Raw genomic sequence first — 23,392 nt, forward strand, 5'->3', positions numbered from 1 at the left:
CGGTTGGGCACTTTAGTGATGAGGCGTCTGGTACACTCACTGGTGCGCACAACACAGCCGTCCCGGTACAGCAGGTGGAGGTAGGAGCAGCAGAGGGACCGGGCGGTCGGAGGGCAGCCCAGCCCAAGCGAACATCTGCCGCCCAGATGGATCCCGGGTTCCTGCAGTTACCACACCCACACATAGATACTATGCAACCACCGACCCGGAGACGAGCGAAGAGGGTGACGGGCGGCTTGCGGCGGCTGCGGTCGCAGGTGGAGGAGTGCACCCGCGTCCAGGAGCTGGGAGTGGTGCCGGTCATGCGTGCCACCCAGGCTGACACCGCACGGGTGGCGTCCGCGGTGGAGGCAATGGGTGCGACGGTGTCAGACATGGGGAACGGTTTGCGAGGCCTGGGGCCTTCCGTGCAGGCGGCGTCTGTGGCCCAGGAAATGGCTGCCCTCTCACAGGAGGCCATGAGCCAGTGCCAGCGCCAGATGGCAGAGGCGCTCAACGCCATAGCCCAGTCTCTGCAGGCCATGGCCCAGTCTCAGCAGGTCATGGCGCAGTCTCTGCAGGCCATCGCTGAGGGCATCGGCGCCAGTGGCCATGTGCGAGCCAGCGTCACACTGTCACAGACAGGGTTTGCCAACCCCCTGGGCTCCATGGCTGCAAACCTGCAGACCCCTGTCGATACCAGCACGGGCCTCCAGGACTGGCAGCGCCAGATGTCGGGGGGGCGTCGGATGGCCAGTCCGTTCGCATCCCACACCCATGTAGAGGCCTGGGGGCCATCGGGCACCCCGAGGGAGGAGGAGGTGGTGTGGTCCGTCCCGGCTCCCTCTGTAGGGGAGGTCCCGGTACACCGCGACACCTCGGACTCCCCCCCCTTCCGTCCCAGGTGCATCGGGTGGGCAACGGGCACGACAGGCTGGCAGCTCGCCATCCCAGTCGCCCGGGCCGCAGCCTGGCCCATCTAGGCCAGGACGCCCCAGGAAACGGCCGCCAAAGGGATCCAGTGTCAGAGGGCAGGAATCACAGGAGTCCAGCTCCAGTTCTGCTGTACCGTCTGGGGAACCACGTAAACGTAGTCAAAGGGCCCGTAAGGCCAAACAATTAGACACTGAGTAAGTTGGCACGGGTGCAGGGCACAGATGAGTTTTAGGGGCTAGGGCACGTGCATGAACTCCTTTGGTTATTAAAGTCAATGTTACACCTACCGAAGCTGCCTTTGTGCTCTGTCCAAAGTGTGCTGGGGTGTCATGTACGTTGAGCGCAAGTGTGTGTGTGAGGGGTGGTCTTACCTCAGCCCCAGGTGAGTCTGCCCCCTTCCCCCTGGGCCGCCATCAACATCCCCCGGGCAGAGGACGGGACCGTGCGCTGCAGTGTCACAGCCGCATGCAGGGATGGTCCGGGTGGATGGTGGTACTGTGGCCATGGGTCAGACATAGTCCAACGATGTAGAGCCAGGAGCTCATCGCAGGGCGGGTTGTCATCATCCTCCATGGCCTGCGATAGACACGCGTCCACCCGCAACTGTGTGAGCCCGGCCCGTTGTGCCGCAGGTGGATCGGCAATGGGGGGGGGGTGGTGTGCATGCGGGTGGGGTGGGTGGGGTTGGGGAGGGGGGTGAGGGTGCTGGGTGGGTGGATGGGTGGGGGGGTGTGGGTGGTCGGCTGTTGCCATGGTGTGCGGTCTGTGGCCATACTACCCGATTCCCACGCCCATCTAGTCAGTGAAGCGGGCGTCTATCAGTCTGTCCCGTGCCCGCTGGGCCAGCCGGTAATGGTGGACAGCCACCCGCCTGTGTCTACCCCGTCTGCCCTGACCATTGCCCCCATCCCCCTCATCTGGGGAGGACTGGGCCTGTTCCTGCTGCTCCTCCACTCCGCCCTCCTCTGCCTGCGGTGCATCGCCCCTCTGCTGGGCTATGTTGTGCAGGACGCAGCACACCACAATGATGCGGCCGACCCTATCTGACCGATACTGGAGGGCGCCCCCAGAGAGGTCCAGGCACCTGAAACGCATCTTCAGCACGCCAAAGCACCTCTCGATCACTCCCCTTGTCGCTACATGGGCATCATTGTAACGGTTCTCCGCCTCATTGCGTGGCTTCCGTATAGGCGTAATCAGCCACGATCGCATTGGGTAGCCCCTGTCGCCCAGCAACCAGCCCCTCAGCCGGGGATGGCGTCCCTCGTACATGCCGGGGATGGATGACCGCGACAACACGAATGAGTCGTGTACACTGCCTGGGTGACGGGCGCAGACGTGCAGGATCATCATGCGGTGGTCGCAGACCACCTGTACGTTCATCGAATAGGTCCCCTTCCTATTAGTGAACACGGCCCTGTTATCTGCAGGTGGCCGCACGGCGACGTGCATCCCATCGATCACGCCCTGGACCATGGGGAACCCGGCCACGGCAGAGAAGCCCACGGCCCGGGCATCTTGGCTGGCCCGGTCCACGGGGAAGCGGATGTAGCGGTGCGCCATGGCATATAGGGCATCTGTCACTGCCCGGATGCACCGGTGCACCGATGTCTGCGATATGCCGGACAGGTCCCCACTCGGTGCCTGGAATGACCCCGTTGCATAAAAGTTCAGGGCCACCGTAACCTTGACGGACACGGGGAGAGGGTGTACCCCGCCAGTGCCACGCGGTGACAGGTGTGCCAGCAGGTGGCAGATGTGTGCCACGGTTTCCCGGCTCATCCGGAGTCTCCTCCTGCATTCCCGGTCCGTGAGGTCCTGGTATGACTGCCGGGGCCGGTACACACGGGGCGCCCTCGGGTGCCTCCGTTGCCGTGGGGCCGCGACGTCCTCCTCCCCCTCCTCGTCCTGTCGGTCAGGTGTCCCTCCAGCCTGGGCGGCTGCCGCCTGCCCCTCAGCGGCAGCCTGCGCCGCCTCTCTGGCACGCTCCTCCTCCTCCTCCTCCTCCTCCTCATCCAGGGCAACATAGACATGAGCGGCTGCCACCACGGCGGCCAACATCGCTGGATGATCTGAAAACATGACGGCCTGGTGGGGGGGTGGGGAACGACGACATGTCATCATTGCCCATATCCCCTCCTCCCCCCAGCCAGGTGGCATGGGCCGCATGGGTCCAACTGTTGGAGGCTGGCACCTGGCCAGGTGGACCATCTCACTTGCCCTCCCATCCCCCTCCTCGGCACAGACCCCCCCCAACCTCCACCCCGGCACTGCACGGACCCCCCCCCAACCTCCACCCCGGCACAGCACGGACCCCCCCCCCCAACCTCCACCCCAGCACGGACCCCCCCCCCAACCCCCAACCTCCACCCCGGCACGGCACGGACCCCCCCCAACCTCCACCCCAGCACGGACCCCCCCCAACCTCCACCCCAGCACGGACCCCCCCCCAACCCCCAACCTCCACCACGGCACGGCACAGACCCCCCCAACCTCCACCCCAGCACGGACCCCCCCCAACCTCCACCCCAGCACGGACCCCCCCCCAACCCCCAACCTCCACCCCGGCACGGCACGGACCCCCCCCCAACCTCCACCCCGACACGGCACGGACCCCCCCCCAACCTCCACCCCAGCACGGACCCCCCCCAACCTCCACCCCAGCACGGACCCCCCCAACCCCCAACCTCCACCCCGGCACGGACCCCCTCCCCCAACATCCACCCCGGCACGGACCCCCTCCCGGCACTCCCCCGGAGACCAGCCTACTCTAACCCCCCCGCCGCACACACACACACACACACACAACCTGAGACACACCTCTCCTCACACAATCAGACTGCGGCCACGCCATCGCCTGCCCAGAGCCAACCCCCCAGGCCGTCACTCACCTCCACGCTGGTCGGCGTGAACCTGGAGCACAGGGTCACGCCGATGAAAAGGAGGTTTAATTTACGACGACGTGAACGGTCATCACGTCGACGGGACTTCGGCCCATCCGGAAGGGAGAATACCGGCAGGCCGAAAATCGGCTGCCTTGCGCAGACCCGTGACATTCTCCGCGGCAGTGGCGCCATTAACACCCCGCCGACTTTTCTCCCTTCGGAGACTTTGGCAACCGGCGGGGGCGGGATTCACGGCGGCCAACGGCCATTCTCCGACCCTCTGGGGGGTCGGAGAATGACGCCCCACGACTTTCGGGACTTGTAGGAGGAAATCGGAGCCCCCGGAGGAAATCCATGCAGACACAAGGAGAACGTGCAGACTCCACACAGACAGTGACCCAAGCTGGGAATCAAACCTGGCACCCTGGAGCTGTGAAGCAACCATTCTAACCACTGTGCTACTGTGCTGCAGATTAAAACAACGTTGCTGCATCCTAGCCTGTAGCTCATCAAGAATTTCTGATGGAGAACACTACTTTATACTATCTTCAGGACATAAAAGTCAAGTTACAAATAATTCAAATTAAAACTCTGCTGTTTCTTGGAGACTTGCTGCCTACTTAGAAAATTAACTACTTTTGTTTTTAAACTGCAGCCTCAAGCATGTGTTGTTTGTAAAGTTTTACAGTATGCAATCTGTGCAACAACATATGCTGCGGATTTGACATATTTCCTGAGAGGATTTGAGATTCTTTGTAAAATAATTTGAAATAATCTCTACTTTGGAATCTTAAACTTTTATTTCAAGTAATTCTGGCATCTACTTAATTTATTAACAACGGAAATGAACAGGATCATGTGTGAACAGAAACACCTTTGACCTTCTGTTGATGATTAGAAAAAAGAACCCAAGCCAAAAAACATTCAGGGTCGTAGTTGCTTTGCTTATACAGGCAATGTACAGCCAGCTGCGAGAGTGGGCCCGAGGTCTTGTCGCATAGGTTTGTGTCAGCCTCTCTGGGGAATTGTAACTTTGTGATGCAGTGCTCTTTGGAAACTGGTCTAACTGACTCTGGGTCTATGGATCCTGGGTAGGGTAAGGATGCCAGTGAGCATCCTGTGCCATCTCTACAGAGTTCAAATTGTAGCTCTGTGACATGCTGCTGTTCTTCCTCCTGCAACGACAGTAGAGTGGTCAGTGTAGTCATCTGTACATCTGTACATACATCTGCACACACACCAGGGACTGCAGCACAGATGTAACAGTCACAGCACCACTAGAGGGCAGCATCAGAGACAGGTATAAAGGGTCGAGCCCAAGGTAGGATCTGCCTCTTTGAGAAGCACAGAGCTAGGGAGCAGCAGCACATAGAGACAGCTCCGCATAGGCAGTTTACCTTAGCTTCACTGGTCATACCTCTTGACTGTTGTACATCTAGTTGAGCTCTGGGAGCAGAACGAACCCTTTGAATAAAGAGCTTGTGTTAACTGTAAGTCTTCAGTCTTCATTCAGACTTAGAGAATAACATATAGAACATAGAACATAGAACATTACAGCGCAGTACAGGCCCTTCGGCCCTCGATGTTGCGCCGACCTGTGAAACCACTCTAAAGCCCATCTACATTATTCCCTTATTGTCCATATGTCTATCCAATGACCATTTGAATGCCCTTAGTGTTGGCGAGTCCACTACTGTTGCAGGCAGGGCATTCCACGCCCTTACTACTCTCTGAGTAAAGAACCTACCTCTGACATCTGTCTTATATCTATCTCCCCTCAATTTAAAGCTATGTCCCCTCATGCTAGACATCACCATCCGAGGAAAAAGGCTCTCACTGTCCACCCTATCCAATCCTCTGATCATCTTGTATGCCTCAATTAAGTCACCTCTTAACATTCGTCTCTCTAACGAAAACAGCCTCAAGTCTCTCAGCCATTCCTCATAAGATCTTCCCTCCATACCAGGCAACATTCTGGTTAATCTCCTCTGCACCCTTTCCAATGCTTCCACATCCGTCCTATAATGCGGCGACCAGAATTGCACGCAATACTCCAAATGCGGCCGCACCAGAGTGTTGTGTAGCTGCAACATGACCTCATGGCTCCGAAACTCAATCCCTCTACCAATAAAAGCTAACACACCGTACGCCTTCTTAATAACCCTCTCAACCTGGGTGGCAACTTTCAGGGATCTATGTACATGGACACCGAGATCTCGCTGCTCATCCACACTGCCAAGAATCTTACCATTAGCCCAGTACTCAGTCTTCCTGTTATTCCTTCCAAAATGAATCACCTCACACTTTTCTGCATTAAACTCCATTTGCCACCTCTCAGCCCAGCGCTGCAGCTTATCTATGTCCCTCTGTAACTTGTAACAACCTTCCGCACTGTCCACAACTCCACCGACTTTAGTGTCATCTGCAAATTTACTCACCCATCCTTCTACGCCCTCCTCCAGGTCATTTATAAAAATGACAAACAGCAGTGGGCACAAAACAGATCCTTGTGGTACACCACTAGTAACTGGACTCCAGTCTGAACATTTCCCATCAACCACCATCCTTTGTCTTCTTCCAGCTAGCCAATTTCTGATCCAAACTGCTAAATCACCCTGAATCCCATGCCTCCATATTTTCTGCAGTAGCCTACCATGGGGAACCTTATCAAACGCTTTACTGAAATCCATATACACCACATCAACGGCTTTACCCTCATCCACCTGTTTGGTCACCTTCTCAAAGAGCTCTATAAGGTATGTGAGACATGACCTACCCTTCACAAAACCGTGTTGACTATCTCTAATCAAATTATTCCTTTCCAGATGATTATACATCCTATCTCTTATAAACCTTTCCAAGATTTTGCCCACAACAGAAGTAAGGCTCACTGGTCTATAGTTACCGGGGTTATCTCTCCTCCCCTTCTTGAACAAGGGGACAACATTTGCTATCCTCCAGTCTTCTGGCACTATTCCTGTAGACAAAGATGACTTAAAGATCAAGGCCAAAGGTTCAGCAATCTCCTCCCTAGCTTCCCAGAGAATCCTAGGATAAATCCCATCAGGCCCAGGTGACTTATCTATTTTCACACTTTCCAGAATTGCTAACACCTCCTCCTTATGAACCTCAAGCCCTTCTAGTCTAGTAGCCTGAATCTCAGTATTCTCCTCGACAACATTGTCTTTTTCCTGTGTGAATACTGACGAAAAATATTCATTTAGCACCTCTCCTATCTCCTCGGACTCCAAGCACAACTTGCCACTACTGTCCTTGACTGGCCCTACTCTTACCCTAGTCATTCTTTTATTCCTGACATATCTATAGAAAGCTTTAGGGTTATCCTTGATCCTACCTTTAATGCCATGATCCCTTTAAGACCGGGTTTGTATGATATGGTACCAGATGTGATTTCAGCAAGCTAGCTAGACAACAGCAAGAGAAGAGGACTTAAACCCGACATTCGATCACGGAAGGCCTTGCAGCATTCGGACCTTTCAGATACCAGTCGGCGCAATGGACCCAATCCAACCTCCATGCCTGGTAATATGCAGTCCAATTGGAAACTTTTTATACAACAGTTCAAAATATATCTAGAAGCTAAGGATCTAACCTCAGCATCTGATGCCAGGAAGATCGCCTTGCTCTTATCCCTGGCTGGGCCGCAGGCACTAGAAATATATAATTCCTTTACCTACCTGGCAGGGGAGGACAAGGGCAAGCTGGAAATAATCATCAAAAAATTTGAAACCCACTGTCAATCTGAAGTCAATGAGATATTTGAAAGATTCAAGTTCACCAGGCATTTACAAAAACCGGGAGAATCTTTCAGCAGTTTTGTAATTGATTTAAAATTACTGGCTCATTCCTGCAACTTTGAAAACCTCCGTGACTCCCTCATCAGAAACCAGTTAGTCAATGGTATATCTGATGAGGGACTTAGAAAATCCTTACTTGAACGAAAAGACCAAACTCTCGAAACAGCCATGCAAAGATGCTCTACTTATGAAAAAAGTAAAGAAGAATATGAGGAGTTTACTTACCGGGACCAAGGCCTTCACCACGAGGTCGAGCCCATCAAAATGGTGGCCCAGACGTCCAGAAGGCGTCCTCTAGCGACAATCCCGCGCGCACAAACCTGGATGCAGGCCACACGCATGCGCAGTTCTCCCGAAGATTTGACACGGAAGAAAGGTCTACTGCGCATGTGCGAGCGTGGAGGGACAGCATCATGACGTGTCCCCGCTGTGGACACACCCACTTAAAAGGGCAATGTTCAGCTTCTGGAAAACAATGTTTAAAGTGTGGCAAATACAATCACGTTGCCTCACAGTGCAGAGCTGCACTGCTAATGAAGACAACTAGACAGAAACACATGAACTTCAGTGTAAAAAGCATAGATTCAACGGGACACAAAAAAAACAATGATGAGTATTCCTCGGACGAGGACAACCTCGCTTGTGACAATTCGCTTGTTATGGACATGATCGAGAAAATCGAGGAACATGACACAACAATCGCCACGCCTCACCCGGTCAACAGCTTTGATTCCAGCAGTGAGTGGACTGCGTCTGTGCAAGTCAATGACTTTCCATTAGTCTTCAAACTTGACACGGGGGCCTCAGCTAACCTCCTCACTAGCAAGGATCTCCATTCGATTCCAGGAGACCATGAAATAATACCCGCTGCATGTCAGCTGAAGGACTACAACGGCAATCAGATCGCCTCAAACATGTGATCCCACTCAAGCCACTGAACATGGGCGACATCGTCAGGATCAGGGACCGAGAAGGTGGATGGTCTGAGCCAGCAACTGTGATCAAGCAGGAGGCACCGCGGTCCTACATTGTCAAGTCGTCGGTAGGAGTAGTCTTTCGCCGCAATCGCCGGGATCTGGTAATGCTTCGGCCTACGACGCCGGTGTTTCCCACACTGGACTTGACCAAGTCCATTAGTCCACAGGACGTTCCGAGCCAGACAACACCAGACAGTACTCTTGATGATATCAAACCGTCATCCCCACCTCCACTATTACGACGCTCCAGCAGAAGCCGTGAGGCACCCGACCAGCTGGATTTGTAACAACACTTCAGCACACCCACAAGACGAATATGAACATTTCTAACGATGGACTCATAATACTGTTAATTATTTCTGTATTACTTTATCATTTTCGCAGTGTGCAGATTTGCTTATTCTCACCACTTGTTCTGTATAGTTTTCTTGCGGTCAGTTTAGGAGACATGTCAACTCAAAAGGGAGGTATGTAGTGATCTGCACATCTGCACATACATCAGGGACTGCAGCACAGATGTAACAGTCACAGCACCACTAGAGGGCAGCATCAGAGACGGTTATAAAGAGTCGAGCCCAAGGTAGGATCTGCCTCTTTGAGAAGTACAGAGCTAAGGAGCAGCAGCACATAGAGACAGCTCAGCATAGGCAGTTTACCTTAGTTTCACTGGTCATACCTCTTGACTGTTGTACATCTAGTTGAGCTCTGGAAGCAGAATGAACCCTTGAATAAAGAGCTTGTCTTAACTGTAAGTCTTCAGTCTTCATTCAGACTTAGAGAATAACATAGTCAGGATGACTCTTCTCTTGAGCTCTGGACTTCTTGCAGGTTTAGGACCAGATAAAAAGTGGAAGATTTGCAGGTTCTGATTGATATAGCAGATGGCCACTGACGTAGGCTGCGTCCTTCAAGAGGTGTTGCTCCTTGCTGAATCCTGTGGCCATGCATTGTCCATTATTGCAATCACCCTCAATTTCTTTGCCTTAAGTTCCATCACCACCAGAGACATTTGAGGTTGGCAAGCCAGAAATGTAAACAACAGGTCAAGGATGGGTTGGTTACCAGGATATCACCTTTTACGAAGATAGTCTGAATGAATGGGCTTCCCCATTTGTCTCTCAGGCTGTACAGACGTGACAATCTGAGACCATCCCAGCAACCTGGGGTGCGGTTCAGCCACTGTATTGCCCCCAGCACAGAGCTGAGCGCCTGAATCATGAGGGAGACCCAAATCGGGCTTTGCGCTGGGCCGATTGCGAGTCATCCAACTTGCTACGCCAGGGCGTGATCTGGATCATGCCCTCGCTGCGTGTGATCCAGATAATGATATTTAAATGAGCCATTAGGCTGGAGCCTCTTTCTGTGCTGTAAACTCTATGACTATATGATTGCTCCAGCTGCATACATGTACTATTGGGAGATAAGGCTGTGTGTCAGGTGTCTGCTGGGGTGGTAGTGTAACAGGTGGGAGAAGGGGGTTCTTTGAATTAAGTTCCCACTTCCATACCCCCTTTCTTTACCATCCTTATCTTCAGCCATATCGCATCACCATATCATTCTGCTGCAAACCAGTTTGGTGAAGATCAGTGTCACATTGTAAGGCCACAGATAAGGGGCGAAATTCTCCGGTATAGGTGCGATGCCCACCGACCGGCGCCAAAAACGGCGCAAATCAGTCCGGCATCGCGTCGCCCCAAAGGTGCGGAATTCTCCGCCCGAGTCCTAACCTTGAGGGGCTAGGCCCGCGCCGGACTGATTTCCGCCCCGCCAGCTGGCGGAAGTGCCCTGCCAGCTGGCGCAGAAATGACATTGCCGGGCATCGCATGCGCAGGAGCGTTAGCGGCCACTCACGGCATCCCCGCGCATGCGCTGTGGAGGGAGTCTCTTCCGCCTCCGCCATGGTGGAGACCGTGGCGAAGGCGGAAGGAAAAGAGTGCCCCCATGGCACAGGCCCGCCCCCGGATCGGTGGGCCCAGATCGCGGGCCAGGCCACCGTGGGGGTACTCCCCGGGGCCAGATCGCCCCGCGCCCCCCCAGGACCACGGAGCCCGCCCGCGCTGCCTTGTCCCGCCGGTAAGGTAGGTGGTTTAATCCACGCCGTCAGGACAGGCATTCTAGCAGCGGGATTTCGGCCCATCCGGGCCGGAGAATCGCGGGGTGGGGCCCGCCAACCGGCGCGGCGCGATTCCCGCCCTCGACAAATCTCCGGTGTCGGAGAATCCGGCAACCGGCGGGGGCGTGATTCACGCCAGCCCCCGGCGATTCTCCAACCCGGCGGGGGGGTCGGAGAATCTCGCCCAAGGTATGCCATTATGTTTACGGCAGCGGACATGTTGGTAACTAGAGTTTGCACAGCCATGGTCATGGTCTGCATTTGTGAGCCAGTGAAGCTGAATAGAGGTGCCACTTTCTCCATGATGGACAATCTTGCTATTATCTCTGTCAGTCACTACTGTCAATACACTACTGTTTGAGATGATGGGCGAAATTCTCCCCCAACGGCGCGATGTCCGCCGACTGGCGCCAAAGACGGCGCCAATCAGACGGGCATCGCGCCAGCCCAAAGGTGCGGAATGCTCCGCATCTTTGGCGGCCTAGCCCCAACATTGAGGGGCTAGGCCGACGCCGGAGGGATTTCCGCACCGCCAGCTGGCGGAAATGGCGTTTGTTGCCCCGCCAGCTGGCGCGGAAATGCGGCGCATGCGCGGGAGCGTCAGCGGCCGCTGTCAGTTTCCCGGCGCACAAGCGGGAGCATCAGCGGCCGCTGTCAGTTTCCCGCGCATGCGCAGTGGGGAGAGTCTCTTCCGCCTCCGCCATGGTGGAGGCCGTGGCGGAGGCGGAAGGGAAAGAGTGCCCCCACGGCACAGGCCCGCCCGCGGATCGGTGGGCCCCGATCGCGGGCTAGGCCACCGTGGGGGCACCCCCCGGGGTCAGATCGCCCCGCGCCCCCCCCAGCACCCCGGAGCCCGCCCACGCCGCCTGGTCCCGCCGGTAAATACCAGGTTTGATTTACGCCGGCGGGACAGGCAATTTCTAGGCGGGACTTCGGCCCATCCGGGCCAGAGAATCCAGCGGGGGGTCCCGCCAACCGGCGAGGCCCAATTCCCGCCCCCGCCCAATCTCCGGTACCGGAGACTTCGGCGGGGGCGGGGCGGGATTCACGGCGGCCAACGGCCATTCTCCGACCCGGCGGGGGTTCGGAGAATGACGCCCCATTTCCTTCATAGCTTCCTTTCTTATGGAGGATGTGTGTCGGATGTCTGTCAGTACCTCAGAAACTCACAGATTTCTTCCATTATTCGCCTTCCCGACCTTGGCACCTCGGGTTCAGTGCCTTAACTGAACCGGGTTTAGAAAGGATTGCACCCCCTTCAACCAGTGTCTGTTAGTGTTTACTTGTGAATTGTAACTCTCCAGATGAAAACCCAACTAACTCTCTGACTGGAGCCTCCAAAGTGCAAGTGTTTACACTCCTGTGTGGCTGTCTGACCTGTGACAGGACAGCCTCAGAAGAAATGAGGTTCTCTGAAGAATTGTCCACTTGCACCTTCAGCTACACTTGCTGTATGTTTGAAGACCTTGGAATGCAAAAGACAGGGATGTGACCTTGACAATCATACGCTGTCTTCTCATAGTTCAGTGATTAATGAAATAAAGTCATCATGTGTGTCAGAGATATTTTTAATTCTGTCAGCAGCCATCTGCGAGTTCCCAATCTGTCAATCCCTGATTGAGAGAGCTGCAGATGTACCTTTCATGGCTGCACAATTTATGGCAGGCCACCTGCAGTCCTTTTCCTCTCCCTTGCATTATGTCTTCTCCGACAAGGGATGGAAAATAGACTTGTGAGTGAATAAAGATCCCACATTCACCTGCTGAGTGCCTTTGGTGAGGAGACTATCGGATATATACATAGGAAGTGCATAGAAAGTGAAGATTGGGTGCTGTGAAACTTAAATGAACTTGAAAACTGATGTAATGAAGCACTCTTGGCAAAATAAAGTGAAGTTGGGGGGGTTGGGAATTGGTCACATGCAGGACAGAGCTGCATCAACACATGTACTCATTTGCCTTGACCTGATGGGGTCATTAAAATGCTTCCTGCCCTGTATCCAAGACCAGGAATGAGGCCTCAAGACAAGTAGCTTCCCAATAGAGAAGAGGATGAAGAATTTCAACAGTAGAGTACCGGTGACACTACCTGCCCGAGAGAAAGTGACCACCTGCATGGAGCTTCCAGCAAAGCAGTCAGAGAGTCCATGCAGGCCATCATCATGGTTGTGCATACTCTGCATGCCAGCATGTCCACTGCTTTAAAACTAACCAAATTAAAACCTCGGGCGAAATTCTCCGTTATCGGCGCAAAGTCCGCCGACGGGCGGCAAAAACGGCGCAAATCCCACCTGCATCACGCCGCCAAAAACGTCGCAAAGTCTCCGGCCCGGAATGGGCTAGCAACGACGTGACGCTATCCACGCTGGCTCACGTGGTTCATGCCGTGCAGCGTGTATGACGGCTCATTAAGGACGCGCTGCTCCCCCCACCCGACCAGAACACCCGACCGGATGGCCGCCCGCCGCTCAGCCCCGAGGTTCCAGTCTCGTGGCATTGAGGTGCTCATGGACGCAGTGGAGCAGAGGAGGGAGGTCTGTATCCCGGGCACGGCCGCAGAGTTGCCCCACGCCACAGCTGGCGTCTGTGGAGGGAGGTGGCAGAGGCCGTCACCGCTGTGGCCCTGACACCACGGACAGGCACCCAGTGCCACAAGAAGGTGAACGACCTCATCAGAGCAGCCAGGGTGAGCCTCCCCCCCTGCCCGATATCCATATCCCCCATATCCCCCTCCCCCATATCCCTCATATCCCCCCTCCCCCATATCCCCCCTGCCCCATATCCCCCCTCCCCCATATCCCCCATCCCCCATATCCCCCATATCCCCTCTCCCCCATATCCCCCCTCCCCGTATCCCCCATACCCCCCTCCCCCATATCCCCCAAATCCCCCCTCCCCCATATCCCCCCTCCCCCATATCCGCCTTCTCCCATGTCCCCAAGTGAATCCAGCCCTAACCTTAACCTCTGCAATACACGCGCAACCGATGGCGTGCATTCATATACCTGTCTAACACTGTTGCCTTGTACCCCTGCCACCCGCCTCCCCCCCACCCCACCCCCGCCCCCACAGGAGAAACACACAGAACACCAGGGAGCATGTGAGAACTGGAGGAGGTCCCGCTGATGAGAGGCCACTGACCGAACATGAGGGAAGGGCCCTGGAACTGGCTGGCGGACCTGAGGACCAGGAGGTTGCTGATGCAGAGGAAGGGGGCCCACCAGCAAGTGAGCCACCGACAGCCCGTCCCCATATCCCCCCTCCCCCATATCACCTGATCACTGCCTGATGTCTAACCATGCATGCTTCATTGTGTATCGCAGGAGCAAACGTCGAGGCACCCATCCCCGCAGATGCAGACCGCCCGCATGATGCCCCTCGGAGACCACTAGAGATGGAGAGACCCGGACCCTCTGGCATGCGACGCCCGCAGGATGCCCCTCGGAGACCATTGGAGATGGAGAGACCCGGACCCTCTGGCATGCGACGCCCGCAGGATGCCCCTTGGAGACCACTGGAGATGGAGAGACCCGGACCCTCTGGCATGCGACGCCCGCAGGATGCCCCTTGGAGACCACTGGAGATGGAGAGACCAGGAACCTCTGGCATGCGACGTCCGCAGGATGCCCCTCGGAGACCACTGGAGATGGAGAGACCTGGAGCAACGGGGAGACGATGCCCCCGTCTCGTGCGGGTGCGACGACGCAGGTGTGTGCCACCCAGCGACAAGACGGGCAGCCACAGGCCCCCGTCACAGCCGAGCCACGAAACCACTACCCAGGACACCACTACCCAGGACACCACTACCCAGGACACCCCGACCCAGGACACCACTACCCAGGAAACTGAAATACAGGACAGTGACACAGATTGGATGGGCGGAGACGAACTGCCACCCCAAAGTGCCATGGACTCAGAGTGGGATGATGCGCATGACACAACGCCACTGCTGTCACCAACACCCTCCACCATCGCAGAGACGCTCACCTCGGTTGGGCACTTTAGTGATGAGGCGTCTGGTACACTCACTGGTGCGCACAACACAGCCGTCCCGGTACAGCAGGTGGAGGTAGGAGCAGCAGAGGGGCCGGGCGGTCGGAGGGCAGCCCAGCCCAAGCGAACATCTGCCGCTCAGATGGATCCCGGGTTCCTGGAGTTACCACACCCACACATAGATCCGATGCAACCACCGACACGGAGACGAGCGAAGAGGGTGATGGCCGGCTTGTGGCGGCTGCAGTCCCAGGTGGAGGAGTCCACCCGCGTCCAGGAGCTTGCAGTGGTGCCGGTCATGCGTGCCACCCAGGCCGACACCGCACGGGTGGCGTCCGCGGTGGAGGCAATGGGTGCGACGGTGTCAGACATGGGGAACGGTTTGCGAGGCCTGGGGCTTTCCGTGCAGGCGGCGTCTGTGGCCCAGGACATGGCTGCCCTCACACAGGAGGCCATGAGCCAGCGCCAGCGGCAGATGGCAGAGGCGCTCAACGCCATAGCCCAGTCTCTGCAGGCCATGGCCCAGTCTCTGCAAGCCATGGCCCAGTCTCTGCAGGCCATGGCCCAGTCTCAGCAGGCCATGGCCCAGTCTCAGCAGGCCATTACTGAGGGCATCGGCACCATTGCCCATGTGCGAGCCGGCGTCGCACAGTCACAGACAGGTTTTGCCAATCCCCTGAGCTCCATGGCTGCAAACCTGCAGACCCCTGTCGATACCAGCACGGGCCTGCAGAACTGGCAGCACCAGATGTCGGGGGGGCGTCGGATGGCCAGTCCGTTCGCATCCCCCACCCATGTAGAGGCCTGGGGGCCATCGGGCACCCCGAGGGAGGAGGAAGTGCTGTGGTCTGTCTCAGGTCCCCCTGCAGGTGAGGTCCCGGAACACCGCGACACCTCGGACACCCCCCTTCCGTCCCAGGTGCATCGGGTGGGCAACGGGCAGGACAGGCTGGCAGCTCGCCATCCCAGTCACCCGGGCCGCAGCCTGGCCCATCTAGGCCAGGACGCCCCAGGAACCGGCCGCCAAAGGGATCCCGTGTCAGAGGGCAGGAATCACAGGAGTCCACCTCCAGTTCTGCTGTACCGTCTGGGGAACCACGTAGACGTAGTCATAGGGTCCGTAAGGCCAAACAACTAGCAACTGATAAGTTGGCACGGGTGCAGGGCACAGATTAGTTTTAGGGGCTAGGGCACGTGCATGAACTCCGTTCGTTATTAAAGTCAATGTTACACCTACAGAAGCTGCCTTTGTGCTCTGTCCAAAGCGTGCGGGGGTGTCATGTACGTTGAGCGCAAGTGTGTGTGTGAGGGGTAGTCTTAACTCAGCCCCAGGTGAGTCTGCCCCCTTCCCCCTGGGCCGCCATCAACATCCCCCCGGGCAGAGGACGGGACCGTGCGCTGCAGTGTCACAGCCGCATGCAGGGATGGTCCGGGTGGATGGTAGTACTGTGGCCATGGGTCAGACATAGTCCAACGATGTGGAGCCAGGAGCTCATCGCAGGGTGTGTTGTCATCATCCTCCATGGCCTGCAATAGACACGCGTCCACCGGCAACTGTGTGAGCCCGGCCGTTGTGCCGCAGGTGGATCGGCAATGGGAGGGTGGTGTGCATGCGGGTGGGGTGGGTGGGGTTGGGGAGGGGGGGTGAGGGTGCTGGGTGGGTGGATGGGTGGGGCGTGTGGGTGGTTGGCTGTTGCCATGGTGTGTGGTCTGTGGCCATACTACCCGATTCCCATCTAGTCAGTGAAGCGGGCGTCTATCAGCCTGTCCCGTGCCCGCTGGCCCAGCCGGTAATGGTGGACAGCCACCCGCCTGTGTCTAGCCCGTCTGCCCTGACCATTGCCCCCATCCCCCTCATCTGGGGAGGACTGCGCCTCTTCCTGCTGCTCCTCCACTCCGCCCTCCTCTGCCTGCGGCACATTGCCCCTCTGCTGGGCTATATTGTGCAGCGCAGCACACCACAATGATGCGGCCGACCCTATCTGACCGATACTGGAGGGCGCCCCCAGAGAGGTCCAGGCACCTGAAACGCATCTTCAGCACGCCAAAGCACCTCTCTATCACTCCCCTTGTCGCTACATGGGCATCACTGTAGCGGTTCTCCACCTCATTGCGTGGCCTCCGTATAGGCGTCATCAGCCACGATCGCAATGGGTAGCCCCTGTCACCCAGCAACCAGTCCCTCAGCCGGGGATGGCGTCCCTCGTACATGCTGGTGATGGATGACCGCGACAACACGTATGAGTCGTGTACACTGCCCGGGTAACGGGCGCAGACATGCAGGATCATCAGGCGGTGGTCACAGACCACCTGTCTGTTCATCGAATAGGTCCCCTTCCTATTGGCGAACACGGCCCTGTTATCTGCAGGTGGCCGCACGGCAACGTGCATCCCATCAATCGCGCCCTGGACCATGGGGAAGAAGCCCACGGCCCGGGCATCTTGGCTGGCCCGGTCCACAGGGAAGTGGATGTAGCGGTGCGCCCTGGCATATAGGGCGTCTGTCACTGCCCGGATGCACCGGTGTACCGATGTCTGCGATATGCCGGACAGGTCCTCACTCGGTGCCTGGAATGACCCCTTTGCATAAAAGTTCAGGGCCACCGTAACCTTGATGGACACGGGGAGAGGGTGTCCCCCGCCAGTGCCACGGGGTGACAGGTGCGCCAGCAGGTGGCAGATGTGTGCCACGGTTTCCCGGCTCATCCGGTGTCTCCTCCTGCATTCTCGGTCCGTGAGGTCCTGGTATGACTGCCGGGGCCGGTACACACGGGGCGCCCTCGGGTGCCTCCGTTGCCGTGAGGCCGCGACGTCCTCCTCCCCCTCCTCGTCCTGTCGGTCAGGTGTCCCTCCAGCCTGGTCGGCTGCCGCCTGCCCCCCTGCGGCAGCCTGCGCCGCCTCTCTGGCACGCTCCTCCTCCTCCTCATCCAGGGCAACATGGACATTAGCGGCTGCCGCCACGGCGGCCAACATCGCTGGCTGATCGGAAAACATGCGGCCTGGGGGTGGGGGGGGGGAACGACGGCATGTCATCATTGCCCATACCCCCTCCTCCCCCCCAGCCAGGTGGCATGGACCTCATGGGTCCGACTGTTGGAGGCTGGCACCTGGCCAGGTGGACCAACTCACTTGCCCCCCCCCTCCCCCCAGGTCCCTCCCCGGCACGGAGCCCCCCCCCCCCATCCCCCTCCCCGGCACGGACCCCATCCTCCTCCCCGGCACGGACCCTATCCCCCTCCCCGGCACGGACCCCATCCTCCTCCCCGGCACGGACCCCATCCTCCTCCCCGGCATGGACCTCATGGGTCTGACTGTTGGAGGCTGGCACCTGGCCAGGTGGACCAACTCACTTGCCCCCCCCCCCAGGTCCCTCCCCGGCACGGAGCCCCCCCCCCCATCCCCCTCCCCAGCACGGACCCCATCCTCCTCCCCGGCACGGACCCTATCCCCCTCCCCGGCACGGACCCCATCCTCCTCCCCGGCACGGACCCCATCCTCCTCCCCGGCACGGATCCCATCCCCCTCCCCGGCACGGACCCCCCCCCACCCCCCTCCCCGGCACGGACCCCATCCTCCTCCCCGGTACTCACCCCATCCTCCTCCCCGGCACTCACCCCCCCTTGCGCCCACCCGTGCCATTCTCCGGGGTGTGCGACGCCATTGACGCCCCGCCGATTTTCCTCCCTTCGGAGACTTCGGCGGGCGGCGGGGGCGGAATTCACGGCGGCCAACGGCCATTCTCCGACCCGCTGGGGGGTCGTAGAAACTCGCCCCTCAAGTGCATTTGAAGAATCGATAGTATCTGAGTGCTGGACCTATTTCTCATGAATCCATCCTAAACACCTACTGGCTCCCCAAATCCCATTTGTGCATTAATCTCTGAACAGTGCATCATGGCATGCTAATGTGCGTCATGCCGACGTGCAGTTTGGCGATGCAAAATCCTGAAGGGAAAATGTAATGGTCCAGTCAAGTTGAAATGTGAATCTGATTTGCTGACTTCCACTTACTATCCGAGCACGCAAACCCTAAATTTACATTAACGTCAATGACATCATGTCGGTGAAAAATGTGTTTAACTGCCTTGATTTAACCAAAGTGATCTGAAAATATCTACATAGTTTGAACAACATTTTTACGTGCTTTTGAATTGGCATCATACAGGCATAAATTTATAGATTACATCAGTGAGGTTAAAATTACATATGACACCTTAGGGAAAACCAGTTTTTTTTTTCAACTCAACAGCTGATTAAAATGAACCAAACTGGATTCTCAAGTACAACTGAACAATTGAGAGATCCAGTCAGGAGTGATGATATCAAAGAATGGCTTGGAAACATCCAGGTTGCAATTGTTCTCTCTACAGTGGCATTTTAAATTTAACAAGCAGCATCATTTGCTTGTACTGATATCAATACTCTTCTACAGCTATCATTAAATCCCACAATTCTGGGCACAGAACATTAATGCATTGAAAACTATTAATACAGCTGCTGAAGGGCATAGCTAATTAAGGTCAACACATTAACATTTAGTACCTCACAACCCTGTGTTTTATGCACTGGCAGTTAAGAAAATATTGGCCCAGATCTTTCGATCACCGGTTGGTGAGAGACTGGACACATTCCAGAAGATGCGCTATGGGACCCCTCGGAAAAACAAATGCAAGGACTCCATGGGAATTGCCCAGGAAGTTTGAACTTCCAGTGGGAAATTCCCCTTCTCCCTGTGACTTTGGACAGTCTGACTTGGTCACCTGGATGGCTACACAAGAAATGTCAGCCAGGAAAAAACCTGGGGCTGGATTCTCCATTCTGGAGACTAAGTCCCCACGGCAGCGTGGAAATGGTGCCATTTCACAACGGAAAAATTGTCGTGTAGGGGGAGGGGGGGGGAGAGCACCTGGCTCTAGCTGCCGATACGGCCTGGAGAATTGCCTGGTCTGTGGCCGCGCATGCGCACATTGGCGGTCTGCAGCGGCCGTGCTTCATGGCGTGAAGTAGTCTCCCCTTCCGGCTGGCTCAGGCGCCCCGGACAACCCCACCACAGTGCCCCCAGCCCCGGATATTTCCACCCCTGCCCACAGATCATCGCTCCCCTACTGTGGCGGCGCTAGTCTGAGTCCACAGCCGCCACACTGAGTTCCCAACAGGTGAGACCACGCGTGTCCCATGCCAGCGGGAACTCGGCCGGTTGGGGGCGGAGCATCAGAGGGCTGGCCTCAGCCAACATACAGAGGCTGTGGATACCGCTTGCGGCGTACTCTGAGTACGGCACCTTTCAGGGGGCGGCGTATCGTGAAAGCGGCGCCGCCCCCGATTTCGCCGTCATCGGAGATTCTCCGCCCCATCATCGAATGCGATTTCTGCATCGGGGATCGGAGAATCCAGCTCTTAGTCTAATTCCTAAGTAACTATACAACTGACCCCCCACCCCGCGCAATCGCTTTCAACTGACACCTGCAACTCCCCTCTCACCCCTGATTGCTCCCTTGATCTCCGACTTCCTCTGACCCCCAACCCAACATGACTAGCCTCCACCACCCAGCTGCCCCTCCCTGATGTGATCTGACAAGCCCTCTAACTGACTAGCTCCCACCACCCAACTCCCTCCTCACTCCCCCCAACCAACCTGACGAGCTCCCACTGTCATGTTCTGTAGACTGGCCAAAGTGAATGATGAACTACAGAACATGTAGTTTAAATAGTTTATTGTAGAACAACTGTGTGATAAGATAATTAGGATAAATCAAATAATAAACGACTAACACTCATCAACTATTGTGGAATTACTGCAAATATGTCTATCCTCCAGTACGACCTACTCCCAACTCACAGACTACAGGGTGATGTGGTGAGTTTACACTGGCACAGTGATCAGAGGTCATGCATAACATTATGTACAAACTTGCTTTATGCATATCATCACACTCACCACCTGACTTACCCTTACCTAACCTGTCTAGCCCATGGCCTAACAACTGCTCCGGACTTGACGTGACACAACTATACCTCCAACCTACCTACCCATCTGCCATGGCTATCCACATGCCACCCTACCACCTCACCCTACCTACCTTCCACCATATGTACCTGCCAGCCCATCCAACTACCACCCTACCCACCTGTCACCCTACTATCTTATTCACCTACCACTCTACTCACCTTTCACCCCACTCCCTTATTGTATCCATCTTATCCCCCTCACCTACCCTCTTCCCTTACCCACTTATCTTCTCTCTGTAGCTTTTCATAGAAGCTTTGGGATATACTTCCAAGAATACGGCAGCCAGTGATGTAAAAGGGGGACGTGGTTTCTTCATGGATTCTCTCTGCTGTTTCCTTCATTGACTGAGTTCTGCAGGATTCTCAATTGGAAGATTGCCTTGAACAATCGTAAGAAACGTAAGCAGTATTTTTTGCCTGATCAGGGTCGGAAACAGGGGTTCTGATCCTGAGCAGATGATTTGGACCAAGATACAAATTTATCTTATCTATGGTCAAGGTTTACCAATTCAATCTCGACTTAATCTCAGCTGACACACTGCTAGAGGCATTACAATTGACCTGAACATCCTTATGTCAGGATTAAGAATTAATCAAGTTACCAACTTCTGCTCCATCTTCCTGGATCTGTGTATGTGTGCTTGGGCAATCAAGGCAGAATCGAGCTAAGATGTGATGCTCCTTACAGTAAAATAGCCTGTCAAGTTTAACTACAAAGGATCACATATAAATAATGACCACTTAGCCCATAGCCCCGAAAGACGTTTCTGTTCATTGAACACTTCGTCAGAAAAAAACAATTACCTCAGGAGAGCAAACGCGAGTGAGGACGAGGGAAAAAAAGATTGTTTTTAATGTAAAAGGTTACAACAGTGTATTCGCATCTGCAGCAGATGGCTTCCAATAACAGAAATATAAAATGTAGTAAGAGAATGTTTTTATTACAATGAAGAATCAACTATGAACAACATCATATGTATTGATTTAAGTTCTGTAAGGAGTTGTCACTTACAAATGCCATCAATTGCACATACAGTGTGTGGCGCACAAAGACTCCGTGAGACAAACAGAGTGAAGTCGATGAGGCTTTATTAAGCGTGTCTGTTCCCCAGCAGCCCGATAGTAAACTGGCATGCGGGGGAAGGCACCGGCTTCTTATACTTCGCCTTCAGGGCGGAGTATGAGGTCAACGGCCAACCAGGACCCGGGATCTGTCAGCCAATGACATTAGGGCTTCCAGTCCCACATGACCCCCAATACATACTACCACATTCACCCCTTGTCAAAAATGAACCCGGCGGGGTGATGCTTCGTATGGTGGTAAGGGTTTACAGTACTGGTCCTGGGAGGAGAGAACAGTTACATGGTAGGACCGTATTGGACAGTATCGTCCTGTTACAACTATTTACAGAGGAGATATGAAAACAAAATGTTCATTGGACAGTCCATCTTTGTTTTACATCGACGCCACGAGTCGGTCGGGCGGTCTGGTCGTCCGTGTCGATCGCCTCGGCCCCGGCGGTGGTGGTGGTGCTTGTACCAGCGTTGTCGCCTCCGGGAACCGCACGGTTTTAGCTGTCGGTGCAAAGGGGAGGGGGGCTGATCCTCCTGGGAAGGGGGCGGTCGCGGGGTGCGGCGGTGGCAGGAAGGGGGGCGGTTGGATTGATGGTGCCGGGGGGGTGTGCGTGGTGCCGGCGGGCGCCAGATCCCGCAGGGAGACCGTGTCCTGTCGGCCGTCGGGGTACTCCACGTAGGCGTACTGGGGGTTTGCGTGGAGGAGGTGAACCCTTTCGACCAACGGGTCCGCCTTATGTGCCCGCACGTGCTTTCGGAGCAGGATGGGTCCTGGGGCCGCCAGCCAGGTCGGCAGCGACGTTCCAGAGGAGGACCTCCTAGGGAAGACAAGGAGACGCTCGTGAGGCGTTTGATTAGTGCTCGTACATAATAACGACCGGATGGAATGGAGAGCGTCCGGGAGGACCTCCTGCCACCGTGAAACTGGGAGATCCCTGGACCGTAGAGCCAGTAGGACGGCCTTCCAGACCGTGCCGTTCTCCCTTTCTACTTGCCCGTTCCCCCGGGGGTTGTAGCTGGTCGTCCTGCTTGAAGCTATACCCTTGCTGAGCAGGAACTGGCGCAGCTCGTCACTCATGAAAGAGGACCCCCTGTCGCTGTGGACGTATGCGGGGTAACCGAACAGTGTGAATATGCTGTTCAGGGCTTTAATGACTGTGGCCGCGGTCATGTCGGAGCAGGGAATGGCAAAAGGGAAGCGGGAGTATTCGTCCACTACATTAAGGAAATACGCGTTGCGGTCGGTGGAGGGGAGGGGCCCTTTGAAATCGAGACTGAGGCGTTCAAAGGGGCGGGAAGCCTTAATCAGGTGCGCTCCATCTGGCCTGAAAAAATGCGGTTTGCATTCTGCGCAGATGTGGCAGTCTCTTGTGACTGTACGGACCTCCTCTAAGGAGTAGGGGAGATTGCGGGACTTGATGAAGTGGTAAAACCGAGTGACCCCCGGGTGGCAGAGGTCCTCGTGGAGGGCTTGGAGGCGGTCAATTTGTGCGTTGGCACATGTCCCGCGGGATAGGGCATCAGACGGCTCGTTCAGCTTTCCGGGCCGGTACAAGATCTCATAGTTGAAGGTGGAGAGTTCGATCCTCCACCGCAAGATCTTGTCGTTC

The sequence above is a fragment of the Scyliorhinus torazame genome, chromosome 7, assembly GCF_047496885.1.
Source record: "Scyliorhinus torazame isolate Kashiwa2021f chromosome 7, sScyTor2.1, whole genome shotgun sequence".
Taxonomy (NCBI): Eukaryota; Metazoa; Chordata; class Chondrichthyes; order Carcharhiniformes; family Scyliorhinidae; genus Scyliorhinus; species Scyliorhinus torazame.